We start from the raw sequence: 18,123 nt of genomic DNA, 5'->3' as shown, positions 1-18,123 counted from the left end.
ACAGTCTTGCCCCCTGCATGGCACCAGGTCCCTTGAAGAGTCAATTCACCACACTAATTGAGCAGAAAAATACACATTCTCTTCTACCCTACCAGAAAACTCAGGTATCTCTAAACTTCTCACTCCCAAAGAAGCTATTTTTCCACAGTCAGGTGTAAAACCTGATACAACTGGTGGTGTTCTAACTGTTTAATTACTTTCTGCCCATTCAAATTCCCGTAAGACTTCTCTGTAAGCTACAGATTTTTATTTTGTGTCCTAAACTATCTCTGAAAGAGCTGCCACATATCACTTTACCAATGGGCAAATGTTGCTGATGAATAAGGTAGCTCTGAATAAGCTACCAAGAGGAGAAAAAATTGCAGATGTTGAAATGTCTTTTTTGGGAATCATTACACAGTTCACATATAAATGGGAGATTTGGTCATTTTTCACAGGTACAAGGGACATATAATGGTGAAATTGTGACAGCCTCTCCAGGAGGAACATTCAGAAGTCAAGTCAGTTATGGGATGAGCAGCAGTCCCTGCTAGCAGGGGAAAAAAAAGAGAATTTGGGGACGGCTATTCAAAATGAAGGCATCCTGCCTCCTACAGCCTCCTGCTATACCAGCAGCCACCATCGGAGCTCAGAGCTGAAGTTGTCATCCCTGCTCTATCCTGTGGCCCGGGCAGGACACTTGGATTGGCCCAGGAGCCTACCCCAGCTGGAGAGGTCATTCCTGCTCCCTACCTGTCCCTTCCTCACAGAGGGATAAACAATCCTGACTGTGCATTACCAAAAATGCTCCATGTTCCAGCTCTTCCATCATCCAGAACCCACAAGACTCCTTCCACCAAGCGCATGCTGGCTCCACAAAATTCAATTTACAAAACACAAGAGTCTCACCCTGAGAAAATTCAGTTTAATCCACAGTAACAAGGAGCCTGGAACCAGGTCCAATTCCTTGAACCTGTTTGCCCCCTTTCAACCTGCATTTCCCTATACTGGGAAAAAAAGAACCTGTGAGATAGCGAGATGCCACAGGAAATCACAGCCTCTCCTAAAATTTATTGCTTCCAGAGCCTCTGCCAAAATCCTCCTGCAGCTATGCCACACTCCTCTTTCCTGTAGCTCCCAGGTCACCAGCTTGTAAACTACATCTGAGTTCTTGTCACAGCACATCTGCCTCCATTAAAACAAAACAAAAGAAAACAACAGAAACACAGATTTCTTATTATTGATACTTCTACAAGCTGGTTGTCCAAAGCACTCTTGCCTCCCTTGAGAACAGAGAATAGTTTGAATACAAAACATGCAAGTCTAAAATCCACAGACTTAGATAATTAATATTTATTCTAAAGTAGCATCTACTGTCCACCAGAATTTTGCCTAAAGTCAAAACTAAGCAATGTTTTTACTTCAGCTCAGCTCAGCTCCAGAACACTCCTGCTCTCTGCAAGCTTGATCCACCTGTGCAGCTACATGAACTTCTTAGCAAGCAACTCAAAATTTTGCTAGACTAAAACAATTAGGAAGTCTGTTTACAACTAAATAAGCAATAAAGAAAAAGCAATTTATAAACACTGTTTCAGAAGCACTCAATACACTTCAAAAAACAAAAAGGTTTTGAAAGTCACACATAAAAATCTTTAGCCTGAAGATACCTGGAGAAATGGACCCACTAAATAAATGGCCTTACTTGAGAATGAACAAGACAAACATACCTGAAACAGCTCTACTGCACCTGAGCCTTCCTCCTTGGTATTCAAGGATTCCCACCTGGTATCCAGCCCTCCGTGCAGCACTCAGCTCAGGTGCTCACCCAGCAGCAGCTTCTACTCACAAGGGGCTATGTTTCATGCAAATGCATTTTTTCTAAGCAGAAATACTGCATAATGAATGAATCCCAAAAGTAAGACTAACAGTACATTAGCAAATATTTGCTAGCATTCAGCAGAGGAATACACATATCCCCAGAACACACATCCAGACATACTGCAACTCAGGTGTTCCTTAGCCAGGGACTAAGGGTATCTACCAGGTTTAATGGAAGCAGCAGCAAATAAACTCCAAACAGGTGGGTTGAATTATGGAAATTGTTTCTCACTGAGTTATCGCCCATTGGCGAACAGACCTCCACCTGCACGCGGCTCTGCTGGCGGCAGCTGAAGCTGGAGGGGAGCGGCGCCGGGACAGCCGGGCAGGGAGCGCTCGGTGCAGCTCCAGCTCCAGCTGCTGCCCGCCGATGCTGCCCTGCCCCGCCTGGCTCCCTGCAGGCGCTGCTGGCTGCCCTGCCCTGCCCTGCCCTGCCCCGCCTGGCTCCCTGCAGGAGCTGCTGGCTGCCCTGCCCTGCCCGGCCTGGCTCCCTGCAGGAGCTGCTGGCTGCCCTGCCCTGCCCTGCCCTGCCCTGCCCTGCCCTGCCCTGCCTCTCCCACACCCCGGGCCTGGGCCTGTGCTCGGCCCGGCTGGGTCGTGCCACGCCGCAATCCTGGGAGAGGCACTGCCTCTGAATCCACGGCTTCCTGCAGCACACACAGAACAGAAAAACGCTACATGGAGGAAGTAACTGCTGTCCCTTATCCAAAACAGTTTTCTCTTTAAATTCAGCTGCTACGCATGAACTGGGACAAAATGCTGACAGGGTGGGAAACCAATGCCTACACGAGCAGTTTTCACACTAAGCAGATCTTCAGAAAAAACCAAAAACCTGAAAGGAGCTGGTGCTGTCTGGTGTTGAAAGCTGGAGTTGACTTTGTCAGTTCTGTTTGTTGGCTTTGCGGGGAACTTTTTTACGCTCATTAGGTAGTAGCTCAAAACTAGTTGTTTAAATGAAATAACTTGGCTTTAAGAGGTACCAAAATCCATACTATTTCTGAAAAGTTTGAGACTTCAGAAAACCAGGTTATTCCTTTTCAGGTCTAGCTATTAAGATAGATACTTTCTAAAAATAATTTTGTTTGAATTTTGTCAGCAGCTATTTTAGGAGACATTTCATAGTCTGCCCTGACAATTGATCAGTCCAAATCAGTGTTAAACCTATCACCTTCACCAACAGTACATTCACTCCAAACAGGAGAGTGAGCATCTTTTGTATTTATTCACTGAGCATAGTTCTTCTAAGGCGATGCTTTCACTTGTGATACAGCACATGTGCTAGAGATTAACTGGAAACTACTTTTAAATATTCAGTATTCTGTGTGATTGTATCAATGATCAAAGATGCAGAGAAATTCTATTTATTAATTAATAAAGCAGGCTTTAAACCACAAATATGGAGCAACCAGAAATAGGGAGCTGTCATTCATGAAACAAAAGTCAGTTTTTTCCATTTCTTTTGCCACCCAGCTAATTGCAAACAGTAATGAACCATACTCAAAAACTCAGTGGCTTTTTTGGGGAAAAATTCAAGGCCAAAATGGCCTATTTAACCAATTGATAGTAATTGAGTGAAGAACTTTATCTAAACTTCAGTTTTCCAAGCAATAATTGTAACAGGGAAAGCATGAAACTAGGGAAGAATAGAGAAGGAATTAATGATACTTCTTTTATGGCAAAATCTGCAAGGGAAATTAAAAATCCTAGTCTCACCTATATTGATGTTGATATTTACAGCAGATTCTCCAAACTGCATGATTTTTCAATACATACCACTCATATACAAATATTTACTCTTAATGGACATTTTTCAATGAAGGAATGCTAAAATGTGTACCAAAGCAGAAGGTTATAAGTTAACTGCTATTGTCATTTCTACTCAGTTACTGCCTACACAAGAATTGTCATGCAGTGAATGCAAGAGAAACACCAGCACTGATGGTGAATCTTCTGGTTTTTATCACTGTGTCGAAATATTATTATTCTGTAATCACAGGCTTTCATGTAAAACAGCTCAAATGGCAGCAAAATCCCAAAGCAAAGGATTTTTAAATATCAGTTTAGTGATGGCAAGGAGCAGGAATAAGCACTGCTTAAATTTAAGAAGCAAGTACTTAAAGGAACTCCCAGTCTAAGCATGGGCCAGGCTTTCCACAGCACAGGCCCTTCTGAGAGGCTCTGGAACAGCTGCATTCTGTGTAGGCAGCAGGAGGGTGGTGGGAAAGGCACTGTGAGCCAATCCTGTAACACAGGGACTTCCCTTCAATAGTATTCGCTGCAATGAAGCCTTTCCCGGAATTCCTCTTCAAAGTCTGGGGACCAGGAATCCTGTAGTTCATCAAGAACACACAAACCCAAGTTTGAACTGCTTTCCTGTGCCTCAGGTTTCTAAACCCAAGTTATCCTTGGAGTCCTCTTGCCGAAAGAAATCTTTTGCTCTTTTGGCTGTATGAACATTAAAACTGTCTTTATTACAGCTTGAACCCAACCAACAATGCTGAAAGAGACCTGGACCAGAGTACCTCTTGTGGTGAAATACATTCTCCTGGGAAAGAGGAACACACACTTAAATCTCACTTCATAAAAAGGGAATTTTACCCCTAAACCAGATTAGTTCTCCAGCCTCTTGGGCTAGGAGTTGCTTCCTCAGGCTCCCCAAATTTAACTCATGGTTTCCTCAGTACCTGCTGAGACTGAACTCTTACTATTCTGGGAACTACCTTAACTTCTAAAATGAGCTCAAATGAAATGTGTTGTGTATATGTCACTTCAATAATTTATTTTTGGCTAAAATTAGTTTTTTAAAGGTGTCAAATTTATAAATGAATTTGACCATTCTGCTGCATAGATATTTTAACTGAAAAAATCCAACATCAATTCCACACTTTAAACCAGGGTGCAATGCTGATCACAATTCACCCCTGAAATACATGAGACATAGAGTGTGCAGGGGAGAAGACATCACATTATGACAGCAAATAATGGCATAACAGTATATTATTATAGCAATAAGCCCATAGCTGCTACCAATAAAGAGCATCACCTATTCAACTGTGTGTGGATCACACACTTTGAGATATGGACATTCCTGTATGGTGCTTGCAAAGCCCTCAGGTGGGAAGCCAGAGTAGCCTTAGTTATTTTAAATCACATTAGGGGAGCACACACACTTCCTCTGCTTGCGTGTAACCTTCACTCCACACAGGAGGCTCTGTTACTACCTGCACAACTTTGTGTGTGTCCTGTTAAGATTTGTTTTCTGCAGAAACCACCAGCGCTCACAGGAGGACTGCACCAAAACACAGAATCACTTCTAAGCAGCAGTGTTATAACAGAGGTATTTATATACCTCAGCAGCTCCTTCCCCTCAAGTCACTCACACATGATTCTTTCCCTGGAAATGAAGCATGAAAGTGTGGGAAAATATTCACAGCTTGATGAGTGCATTTCCTGCCAGCCAAAATACTAGGACTGTGTGAATACACAAATCTTATTTACAAATCAGGCTGTTAGAAAACTTGGATCCAAAAGGAGGCATCTGTGTGTTTTCTGTGCTACAAATAATCACAACAGGTTGCCTAAAATGGTTTGTTTCTTTGGCTAGCGGACAGCCATAATTTATGAAAATTATTTATTAGATACTTGTATCTAAAAAAAAAAGCACATCAATTTATAAATTGTACCTTTTTCTGCTTCTGAAATGTTCAAGGAGTGTCTCCCGGTCAAACCATGAAACTGTGACCAGACTCCCTGGGTGTGGAAAGCAGAACGTGAGGGAAGTTGCAGTGCTGTACAGTTCCCAGGCTGGGTGCCCAGGTGCTGAAGCATGGCCATTTCTCTTCAAATTTCAGGATGAGCTTCCCCAACCCCAGCTACAAGGAAGTGATAACACGGGTGTGTGACCAATATATTCCCCACTGGTGTTACAGGCAGCATAGCAATTTTCAAAGTACCTGCTGTAGCACCAAAGAAAACCAAACCATACAAACCTAAAGAAAGAATTCAGCCAAACGGCTCAATTCCTGCATTAGTTACAGCTAATTAGTTACAGCTGTACTTAGTTACAGCTAAGTAGCAACCTTCCAATTAGTTCATGGCACTTATAGCAAGCACTGCAAAATCCTAGGAGTACTCTATACACAGATATTGAACCCTGCCAAGACAACATCAGTTAGGGTTTAGTTACCATCTCATTAAAATACACAGAACTGACATGGATGAATTCCCTTGCTGGCTTTCAGAATCCCAGCTTTTATGTTTATGCCACACAGATTTTACATGACTAAACAAATATCAAGTCTAAAATCCAAGTTTTTAAGCTTTTTTTCCCTCACTTAGGACCAGATTTTGTCACAATACTGCATATATTACAGATCTTGGCAAGCCATGTAGCTGGAATCAATTTTATTGTAAGAACCACCTCTTTGTTTGAATTAATTCTTGGACTAATAAGTATTTTACTTTATTATTAGAAGGGATGACAAGCACCAGAGCTTATGGCAAATCATCATTAAAACCAACAGATGCTTTAGTCCCATTATCTAGGAACATTCAAGCCGAATGTATCTGGGTGAAAGCCAGGCTTTCACCAAGAAAACAGCAAAATATGTTGTTATATGTTTTAGCTGAGTGGGTCCTTGTAAATACATGTCTGTCCTAGCAGTATGTATTTTTTCAAATTTGGACTTGTCTCAGGGATAAAGAATACCTGAATTACATTGCCTGTACCTTATTTTGTAAATACAAAGATCTTGAATTGCACAATTTTTTGTAAATTAACATTACTAGTAGAGCAAACATTTTCATTTAAAACTTGATAGTGAGAGAAAGCCTGATAGCTTGTTATGGAATGCCATCCTGATCTCATGTGTATTTAGTTTATAAGTCAGTGTTAGGCTTTTCACTACAAACCAGATCCCATAATCTCAACAGCTCTCAATCCTCACCTCCCTTCTCAAGCTAAAGGTTTGTGGCTTCTGTTCATATGGAATCACAGACTGATCACTTGGATATTATTCCCATCCAATTAATGTACCCCCATTTTTCAAGCACAACTCCTTTGCTTGTATGCTAAGGCATGTTTTGAAATGTACCTTGCTTTTGAAGAAATCAGTGGCAAACTATTGATTAGGAAATTTGGAAATTAATTTGGAATAATTGAAACTGAATTTTCCTTCCAGCATTGTGTAATGAGTTTAACATTATTTCGTGTGATATTTATGATGAACACCAACATACAAAAGCCTGTATAGTATCTTTGAAGTAAGGAAAGCCTATTGTATTTAAGGCCAGCAAAGAAGAGGGGCAACAGTCTCCTTACACATACATTCAGAATGATGATGCATTTCCAGTAACAGAGAGTGGTCCATACTCCCAAAGCCATGGAAAGCAAACCAGTGCTTTCCTGTGTGGCTGACACTCATTTGGGAACTGCTGCTCCCTCTGGCTCCTGTCACAGGACTCTCAGAAAAGCACAAATAATCCCTGTAAACAAACATTTGCCTTTCCAGGTTCTTCCTGTCAGGAAACACCAGGCATGCCTGCTGCACTCCTTCAAGTCTTTCCCATGAATCAGTGATCGGAAATGCCCAGGCAGAAGACTGGACCATAACCATTTAAAAATTCTTCTTTTAATGAGTTGGCTTATCTTTCCTACACAAACATTGCTAAGACTGTAAACTGGGGAGAGAGGAAAATGCCTGTCACACCAGACAGCACTGAGAAGGTCAGAGGGGTCTGTGCTGCTGCTTTAAAGAGGCTCTAGGAACAACATGAAAGGCCTGGTGTGATGGCAGAGCCAGAGGTAAAGGTGCAGAGCAGCCCTTTGAACTGGTTTCATGACATACAGTGTTACAGAAATGTTCCTGCCTGCAAACACACCACGAGGTCTTCCCAGCATGAGCCCTCTTTGTCCTGCTGGCCCACATGAGCTGGCAACAGCAAGGTGCATGTGCATCCTCACTCCTGGCATAAGTGAGTTCACTGGTAAATTCCCATTCCTCAGCAGCTTGATCCTGGATCACAGGAAAAAGAGATCCAGTTACACGTGTGAGAAAAGTCCTCAGACAGAACAGTGCTGTGACAGACTGTGCCCTGCACCAGCCCTGTTCCACCTCCTCTGTAAGAGAGAACATGATGTACCAGGTGTGTAGAACCTGGAAAATCACAAGTCCCTTTTCCTCTGAGAGAGCAAACTGTGAGAGGCTCAGGTAAGATGAACTGGGATTGTCAGGACTAAGCAGGGAACTGATGCTGCATTTTAATGGTCTGTGCTGGTTTTGGCTGGGGTAGAGTTAATGTTCTTCACAGCAGCTGGTATGGGGCTGTGTTTTAGATATTGCTGAACACTGCAATGATAATAAAGATGTTTTGTTATTGCTGAGCAGGGCTTACATAGAGCCAAGGCCTTTTCTGCCACACTGGCAAATAAGTTGGGGGTCCATGAGATGCTGGGAGGAGACACAGCCAGGACATTTGACCCGAACTGACCAAAGGGATATTCCAGACCATATGACATCATACTCAATGTATAAAGTGGGGAAAGAAGAAGGAAAGGGGGATGTTTGGAGTGATGGCGTTTGTCTTCCCATATAATGCAGGACGGGGCCTTGCTTTCCTGGAGATGGCTGAACACCTGCCTGCCCATGGGAAGCAGGGAATTAATTCCTTGTTTTGCTTTGCTTGTGTGCATGGCTTTTGCTTTCCCTTTTAAACTGTCTTTATCGCAACCCAGGAGTTTTCTAGCTTTTAATCTTTTGATTCTCTCCCTGACTGGGGTAGGGGGGGCAGATAGGGGAGTGAGTGAGTGAGTGGCTGCATGGGGCTTGGCTGCTCGCTGGGGTTAAGCCATGACACAGTTGAAATGCAAAGCTTCTGACTTAGGGGTAAATCTAAACATTTTGGCTTGAGTTAAAAAAGAAGTGGTTTGGGTTAGGTTTTGTTCACTTTTTTTTTGGTAATTAATTTGATTCTTTTAAAAAACAGCACTTTAAGTATTTAAGAGAAATGTATTTTCCAAATTCTTTTCTAAAAGTCATCACTAATTGTTTTATTATTTTCAAAAACTACCCATTCAATTTTCTAGTCAAAAACGATTTGCTCAGTTCTATTTAGATTTGTAAGACTATTGTGTCTCTCCAGCTAATATTCAGGTTTCATGTCATGCTTGGGACATTGCTGGGCAAACCTGGACCCCCCGACATGGTCAGAGGGGAGGCATCAGAGGAGGGAGTGGGCAGAGCAGCAACAGTACATGTCCAGTAACACTAGGTCAGTGAGGTTCGTTTCTTTACTTCACTGTTTTCTAAGGACTGAGGTATCCTGGAAGTCTATAAATTGCAGATTCCTCATTGCAATTTCAGTGCTTTCCTGCCACTCATGCTCAGGAAGGACAGAAGCTCCTGAGGCATATTTTCACAGTCAGCTTAGTGTTCAGGGTTTGCTGATATTTTTGAAAACATAATTTATTTCTATTAATTACACATCACTGTCATATTTTTAGCATTGTTTGAGACTATCTGAAGATCAGCTGCTCATCCTCAGCCTGGACTGATCCCAGGCGTTGTCCCAACTCAGATGCAGCACCAGGTCTTGTTAAACCTCATGAGATTCCCATGCACCCACTTCTTGAGCCTGCCCAGGTCCTTCTGGATGGCATCCTGTCCTTCAGGTCTGAAAACAGTACCACTCAGCTTGGTGTCATCTGCAAATTTGCTGAGGGTGCGCTTAGTCTTTGTGATTAATGATGACATTAAATAACACTGGTCCCAGTACAGACCCTTGAGGGACACCACTTGTCACTGATGCCCATTGGGACTCCAAGCTGTTGACCACTTCCCTCTGGATGTAACCATCCAACCAATTCCTTATCCACCTCACAGTTTACCCATCGAATCCATCATTCTCCAATTTGGAGAGAAGGATGTGGTGGGGGACCCTGTCAAAGGCTTTACAGAAGTCCAGATAAATGACATTCATAGTCATTCACTTATCCACTGTTGGAGACACTCCATCAGAGAACACCACGGGGTTGGTCAGACAGGATTTGCCTCTGGTGAAGCTGTGCTGACTGTCTGAATCACTTCCCTGTTTTCCATGTGCCTCAGCATAGCTCCTAGGAGGATCTGTTCACCTTCCCAGGCACAGAGGCTGACAAGGCACTAGTTCCCAGGGTTGTCTTTTCTTCTGCCTTTTTAAAGATGAGACACCATTTCCCGTTTTGTAATCACCTGGCACTTCGTCTGACTCCCATGACTTTTCAAATATCATGGGCATTGTCTTGGCAACTGCGTCAGGCAATAACCTTCAGGACTTGGATGCATCTCATCAGGTCCCATAGAATTGTGCACATTCAGGTTCTTCAGGTGATCATGAACCTGATCTTCACTTACAGTCAGAAGGATTTTGCTCCCCCAGTCCTTATCCTGTTGTCCATCCACTCAAGAAGTGTGGGAAGATACATTGCCTTTGAAGACTGAGGCAAAAAGTTTTAACCATCTCAGCCTTCTCCTCATCTCTTGTTGCCAGTTCACCACCATTGTTTATCAGAGGGGGTAATACTTTCTTTGACCTTCCCTTTCTGATTAATGTGCCTATATAACCTTCCTGTTATTCCTTGCACCTCCTTGCCAGAATCAGTTCCAGTTTTGCTTTGGCCATCCTCACCCCCTCCCCACACAATCCTCTATACTCTTCCCAGGATACCTGTCCTTGTTTCACCTGCCTGTTTCACCGCCCTGTGCTTCTTGCCCTTTAGTTCAACCAGCAGTTTCCTACTCATCCATGACGGTCTCTTGCCTTCCTTTTCCAGTTTCATGCCTCTGGAAATTGCTAGTTCTTGCACTCTGTGAAAGACTTCTTAAAAGATCTGCCAGCTTTGTCCCCAAGGACAGTTTTCCAGGGGATCCCACTGAAAATCTCCCTCAAGAGCCTGACTTTACTCCTTACCTGACCTATATTCCTCAAGACTGCAAACTGCACCAATGCATGATCACTGCAACCTCAACAATCTTGACATCCCTGATCATCTCACTTATGCTGGTGACCAACAAATCCAGTATCATGTTCCCTCTGGCAGTGTTACTGAAAATGGCCCAAAATTCCTTACCTCCCATGTAGCGTTAAGAAGCAGACACTATCATCGTGCCAGATGTACGAGAAGGTATCTCCACTGAAATTGTGCATCCTGAGTACAGAAAAAGCTCCTGTTTATATACTGTATTTTACTCACATATTTATAGGTTTTCCAGAAGAAACACACATATGACAATCATTTCCCTGAACCCATTAAAGTATGTTCCCTCCCCTCTGCACATGCATTCTTCTGTCCTGGGGGTCTCTTTGGTGGTCTCTGATGGTTGTAAGCCCCAAACTTATAGCTGAGCACTCAATGAACTGCTGTAACTTCCCAAATACAGAGCTGAGTTGGCATACTTAGTCTGGGTCCTTATTTTCCAAGACCCTTCTCAGTCAGTGTTTAACATGATCCAACAAAATAAGCATTGCTTGCTTCCACAGGCTAATGGTTTTGTAGAATAAGCATTGTATTTTTCCCACCAGGTGAGTAAATAGTTCTTCACCTGGCAACATTTCCCCGCTTTGAGGTGTGTGGAGTTTGTTTTCCCTTCAAGCCTTCATAAACCTCATTTTGCTTCTTTATTAACATTACATATGTTACTCATGTTCCATTAAGAATCATATTCATTTACACAGCTTAAAGCAAGTATCATAATCATAATTATTACCACAGTCACAATTATACTTCAAAAAAGTGAGGCCAACCAACCAGAGAAAATCCAAGTCCTTTCAATATTTTATTAAACCATCTATTTTGTAATCCTGCCCTTAATTTTCTTCTAGGTGCAGCAACTTATCGTATCCCTCTATCTGATCATCGAATTTAGCAGTCACATTTGGAATATGTATGCAATAGGTATTGTTGTTTAAATTCAAATAACCCATACTCCATGTTCATGTAACAGTAATAATACTATGTAACATGTAACATGTAATAATACTGAAGTCAATCTCTTTTGTAAAGTCATTCTGGTCCTGGCTTGCAATGTTCATTTATTTTGACAAACCCTAACTAAATTGTATTCACTAAAGTTTCCATTTTTAGAGTCAAATTGTGCAGGGCTAATCTTTTGTATGATACTGGCTATAATATGTGATCCCCTATCTGAGGATATTCCCAGTGGTACTCCAAACCTTGGAATGATTTCTTTTGATAAAACTTTTGGACTTCCCTTGCTTTGTTGGTGCGACAGAGAAAAGCTTCTGGCTGTCCAGAAAGAGTATCCACCAATACCAAAATGTAATGGTTCCCCCTCTGCCTGGGCAATTCTGCAAAGTCAATTTGCCAATAATCACCTGGTGATACCCCTGTTTTAGTAGGACCTGCAGCAGCCTTCTTCCTTTCTTGGGATTATTTTGCTAACAAATCACGTATTTTTCAAGGACTGATTTCATAATTTTGGTCACTTATGTGCTTACTATATTCCTTTGTAAACTAATCACCATACTCTCTATTTCTCAATGTATTTTCTGATGTTTTCGTTATGCTATCTTATACAATAACTGTGGAGATACAATTACCTGCCCACCTGAGGTTACCAATCACCCACTGGAATTTTCTGTAGCTTCTAATGATGCTGCTAAAGGCCATTAAATCCTCAATCTACCTTCTCTGTTGCCCACTCATCCCTGCAGCTCTAGGAACACCTAATGCCTGGAAACCAATGTGAGTTATGAAGGCATTTTTTTCTCCCTGGTCCCAGCTGTGCATCCCAACTTTTTGCAGCAGGACCCAGAAGTTACAAGCACAGCCCCTCATTGTGGTGCAGCTTTCACAGCAACAAGCACTTTGGGGTGGGTGCCCTGCTTCTGAAACACAGCTCTGAACAGTCAACTACAACAGCCCAAAAATAACCCACCTTGAAAGGTAGCTCCTATGTCTGAAAGCAGAGCTCTTAACTTTCCCAAGGCAAACATGGCATAACGGTTTTCAAAATGGGCTTGTTTCCCAGCTTTATTTCTAATATACTAAGCCTATCAGTTCTTAGTGACTGAAATGAGTGATAGGATTTACAAGGAATGCTAGCTGTGAAATACTGCACTGTCTTGGGGCTCAAGGAAGCAATTAAACTTGATATAGTTGGGAGAACAAATAATCCCAAAGCAGAAAGTATATTTTCAGTTCTCAATGTAAGCAAACAAAAGACAACACTGTAAGAATGATGTAACACACAGATCTAAGTCATACACACTGTTTCTGCTGCTGCATAATTTTGCTGCGTTGTTTAATAGGAAATATTTGTAGTGAAGGGCTGTGACTAACTACCACTGAACCTGCATCTCATCCTTCTTCATAAATTAACAGAACTATAAAGCCGAAACCATTACAAGCTTCCTAAACACTTAAAATAGGCCATCTATTATTCTCCCCCTTTGACCAGCAAGTAAGTTCCACAAACTGCAGTTCCACTGCAAACTGATTGCAGCATAGCAGAGAGGTTAGTACTTCTTTGGTATGACTTTTTCTATTTAGAAGGTTTTCTTTTGTAGCAGAAATATTTCCGTACAGCACTAGTTCCAACTACTGTGCCAGGATATCCCATTTCCAGCCAAAAAATCACATCTGTACTTTTGAATCATCCTTCTGAGCTCAAGGTCACCTTATTTTCTCCATCATCATTTAGCCACTTTCCCTCACAATCCCCAGAACCTCATGGTACATCCAGTTCCTGACATATTTAATTTTCCTTCACACTTCCTCAAATACCTTTTCAGTCTTTTCACATTTCTAGTCAACTCTCTCCTATCTGATCTCCTGGCTCCTGATGGTCTTGACTGAGGTTTTCTTTGTGCTTACATCTTTCACACTGCTGTTGAAGCTCACCTCTCCTCTTGAAGCAGGCCCACGTGCAAAGGCTGCATCTCAGATCTGCACTCAGACATCATTGGTCAGAGTGAAACACCCAAATGTGCTGTTCCTGCTGTGTCCCCTGAGGTCAGCCTTCCATGCCAGCCTCTGTGACAGAGCCCTGAGGCTCCTTCAGTACAAGTCCAGTGGTCTCTTTTCCTTTATCCTCCCTGACAAATCTCCAGAACCAATGAAGATACCACAGACCAAGACCTCACCTGCTCTGCAGCCACAGGCAATCTCTAGAACCAGAATACAGGAAATAAACTTACCCCTACCATGAAGAAAACCAGGTGGTGATATATTCTGCCTTTTTCAGTTTGGTGTCATCTTTTTGAAAAAGAAAGTTTTGCCAGAAACTTCTCTTCAGCTAGAAGCACGTCTTGACATCTAACATTTTCTGGTACAGAATGGCTGGTCTAGTAGAAACTTTGAATGCTGACTAATTGACTAGTTCAAAGAAGAGGAAAGATTTGCTAAAGATATCTCCAAAGTAATTTTTGATTCATTCACTCTCTTTTACTTCAATAAAAGCACACTGTTACAGTACTGTGTCCCAGGCTTCACAGTGAACGCTGTAACAAAGCCTGCTGTATTTGCATATGCAATTAATGCTGCATATGCCAGCATTCAGTCTGTTAGTTATCTCTTTAAACAGTGTTCAGTAATCTGCACTTCAAGAAGTAGCATACCATGCGAAGATTCTAAAGTACTTAGCAAACATATTTCATTAATCTTCAGCAACTTCTTGAAGGTGCACATTATCATCCTTTCATGGATAAAACTTTGCACAAAGAATTAATATACAATTTTTCAAAGACATTTAATGTTTAACCCTTAATAATGTTTAAAATCTTGTTGTACATGAAGGTCCCAGAAGAAACTTAAACTGTCCAAAAAATAGCAAGGGAAACAACTAAGACAAAGGATTATTTCCACATGAGAAAAGATCAGACAGAGTTAATCAAAAGAGAATCAATACAGGGAAGATGAGGCATGAGCAACCAGAGCACAACTCACAAGTGCCTCCTCCTCGTAGTTTAACCAAGAGCTGCAGGGTACGTGCTGCAAAGGCAGGTGAGTTACAGGGGAACAACACTTGCACATACCTACTGCATCCCCATAGGACCTCTCTAGGGTAACAGAGCTGGGGTCTGGGCAGGCTTGGGGACACAGAGCCAGCCAGGGCAGTGCACAGCAGCAGCAGCATTTCCCCTCCATGAGGCTGGAGATCTGGCTCAGCCTCTCTGTGTGGGAGAAGTCTTAGCAAGCTCCCCTCATTACCCTGAACACAGCTGTTCCCTTCCCAGTTGTGTTCCAAAGAAAAGCAGCATGCCTTCCTTCCCCATCACTCTGCATAACTAAACAAACAAAGTGAAGATAACCATTGAGTTTGCTAAAATAGAATGCTGGAATCAAACCTGCTTTATGTTATTAACAAACAATACATGGTGCAGGGTCTGGAAAGTACCTCCCAGAGAGAATAATAATTCACAGCTATTGGGGGCAATTTTTTTTTTAACCCTACCATTTCTCTTCCACTGGGGTTTCCTGCTCCTGCCTCTGCAGCTGTCACTGTAAGAGTCATCAAGCACCAAGAAGAATAGCATGAGATGCCTGACTGCATCTGTGCCTCTCTGAAGGATAGTGGGCACACAACACGCTTGCAGCCAGTGTGCAGTGGCCTGCAGTTTGCATGTGATTTTTGCAAGTGCTCTGAAGAAGGTCATCTGGCCTGCTGTCATGAGAGCTGTAAATAGGGGAATTATTTGATTGCTGGAAGTATTTGGTTTCTGAAATCAACAGACTACATAAAAGATGGACAGCTGAAATCTATACTCTAGGATAAGGTGCTAGTTGGGGAAAAAAGTAGTTAGTAATCCAGACTGCCAAAACAGAAGGATAAGGGGAATGCAGCTTTTTGTGTGTGCGTGAACATGAGAAAAAATTACCTTGAGCAACAAAGACAACCACCTCTAAGAAGTGGTAGTATACAGACATGCCTGAAAAAACATGGTTTTGCTGACAAGGTTGTTGAATTCAGTAAATCTTTTCTTAATGGGATATGGAAAAAAACCAACTAGAAAAGGGATCATCCAAACTGGATTCTAACTGACAGTATGGAAACTGATAAAATCAATTACATGGGACAGGATTTTTTAATAGGGAAGAAAGAGGTTATAGGATATTTAGATAAATCAGAGCATTTGAAATTGGTTGGGCCTGATACACATCCATAGCTACTGAAACCTCAGGGGTGTCAGCAGTTATTGGCATCCCAGTGCTCTTCAGAACAGGGATGACTGAAATAAGATAAATACACTTCCTGTCTTTGCGAGAGCAGAAGATGAGAAAACGGGGAATTAGGTATCTATCTTTTACTTTAGCTGCAGTTCTTAGAAACAAATAAACCCAAACAATGGGTAAGCAGACAGAAAATCTCAAGAAAATGAGGGTTGCCTGATAGGATCTGTTCAGAGTAATTGGTGTCAAACCAATCTTGTTTCCTTCAATAGTTATGACAATAGATTTTGTGTCACATCTTCACTTCTCTAAAGCTTTTCACAGTATTTTATCTCACTTTCTTGTATATAAACTAAGAAAACACTGTCTGGATGAAATTCCTAGGGTGGATACAGGACTAGTTGAAAAACTACTCAGAGTCTTGTCAAAGATTCATGCTCAAAATAGGAGATACAACAAACCTGAACCCTATGGGGGGCTGCCTTATATCTGCTATCAGTCATTATGAATGGCAAATAAATTAGTGTTCTTACTATATTTGCAAATAATTCCACATTGGGAAAGGGAGAAAATGGAAAATTTTAAAAATTCTTAAAAGTTGGAGTCTGAAAACAAACAAAACCAGGTTTCTATTCAATAGGAACAAGGACAGACATCTACCCCTATGCAGGGATAATCATCTGGAAAAATGTGGGGCAAGAAAGAATTTTACTGGAATTACAGCTCCATTAAACAATTCAGGAGCTATAAGGAATCAAAACTCATATGTTACAAATAACAGGCAAATGCTTTCTACAAATACGTCACTGACAAGACAAATGAAATAGCCCTTCTACTCTTCTCCACACTATCAAGGCCTCACTTGAGTACAATCCAGTTCTGGGTCCTGTACAGCCAAAATATCAGCCAATTAAAGAACATGCAGAGCAGTGAGAATGATCAATAGTCTAATAAATAAGACCTAAACAAATTGAAGTTGCTTAGGAAAGAAGAGATCAAAACCAGATGAAAAGTACAGTAAAGACCAAGACAGAAGAAGAGGTAAATCTGTTCTCCATGTCCTTGGTGGATATGGAGTAACAGGCTTCAAGTTTAGCAAAAATCAATCCAGTATGAGGAAAAAGCTTTCCACTGAGGACGGTAACAAAGCCCTGAAAAAATTGCCTAGATGGATTGTGGAGCCTCTATGTTGGCTGAAAAACACTGCCAGAAGCCAATGAGGGACAGACATATGGAACAAATTGGGTCCAGAGGAGTCTGTGCTCTGGCCATGTCTCTGCTGCCGTGAGCTCACACTGCAGCCTGCCAGCTCACTGTCACACAGAGCCTGGGGAAATCACTGACAGCATACAGATATTCTGTGTTTGGTACGGAAACTGCCTAAAAAGGGTATTTTCCCCTTTCTTACTGAAGCCCTTCCACACCTTAGTATTTTGCACATCTATAATGCCCCAAGTGCAAAACCTCTGTACATACCTGTAGATATTAAGGGTTAGTAGGAAAATTCCCAGCAAGAACATGCAAGATCATGAATGGCAATGAGAGAATGGCAATGACAGAACAATTACCACAGGTTCCCCTGGCTCAGGCACCCTCACTGTTGCCAGCTGCTCACTCTTTCCTCAACTATTTTAATATGGATGTACAATATTCATTACCTTTCTCACCAGACCAGGAAACTAAAATCCAGCTCTACTTTCCTGAGCTACTCAGGAGGTTATTGCCATCTTTTTCTCATGCATAAATTTAGAACCAATTTAATTTTCTGAAGAATAAACTGTTAATTTTAAGAGTTCAGGCAGGTAGGTGTTACAGAATTACACACTCTGTGCCCTCCAGTTGCCATGGCCATCCTGGCTACACTCTGCCAGAATTAGCACTCTCTTTAAACCACAGGAAATAATAATTACAAAAAAACAACAACAAAAAAAAAAACCCAAACAAACAAACAAAAAAAACCACCAAAAAAACCCCAACCCCCCCCCAAAAAAAAGTCGGGGAGGAGAGCAGCATTTGGAACTATTTCCATCTGTCTGGGTCTAGTTTCACACACAATATCTTAACAAAAACCTATGCTCGTCAATGAGCTGAATTATCTC

The 18,123-nt window shown here is 41.8% G+C and overlaps 1 protein-coding gene across 6 annotated transcripts in view; it reads right to left on the bottom strand.

Annotated features, from left to right (window-relative positions):
• The window catches only part of KCNIP1 (potassium voltage-gated channel interacting protein 1), a 400,236-nt gene that overhangs the window by 92,240 nt on the left and 289,873 nt on the right, over nt 1-18,123 (bottom strand). Inside the window, exon 1 of one of the 6 annotated variants that reach the window (XM_085073222.1) lies at nt 1,707-2,177. The exons of the other annotated variants lie outside the window; for them this stretch is intronic. The gene's annotated coding sequence lies outside the window, so the exon portion shown is untranslated. Of the gene's footprint in view, nt 1-1,706; nt 2,178-18,123 lie in introns of those variants that run through there. 6 annotated transcript variants of the gene reach the window in all.

Source organism: Lichenostomus cassidix, chromosome 13 (assembly GCF_008360975.1).
Source record: "Lichenostomus cassidix isolate B80296 chromosome 13, HeHo_3.0, whole genome shotgun sequence".
Lineage (NCBI taxonomy): Eukaryota > Metazoa > Chordata > Aves > Passeriformes > Meliphagidae > Lichenostomus > Lichenostomus cassidix.
Note: the sequence above shows the minus strand (reverse complement) of the source record. Positions and strands in the feature narration are given on the sequence as shown.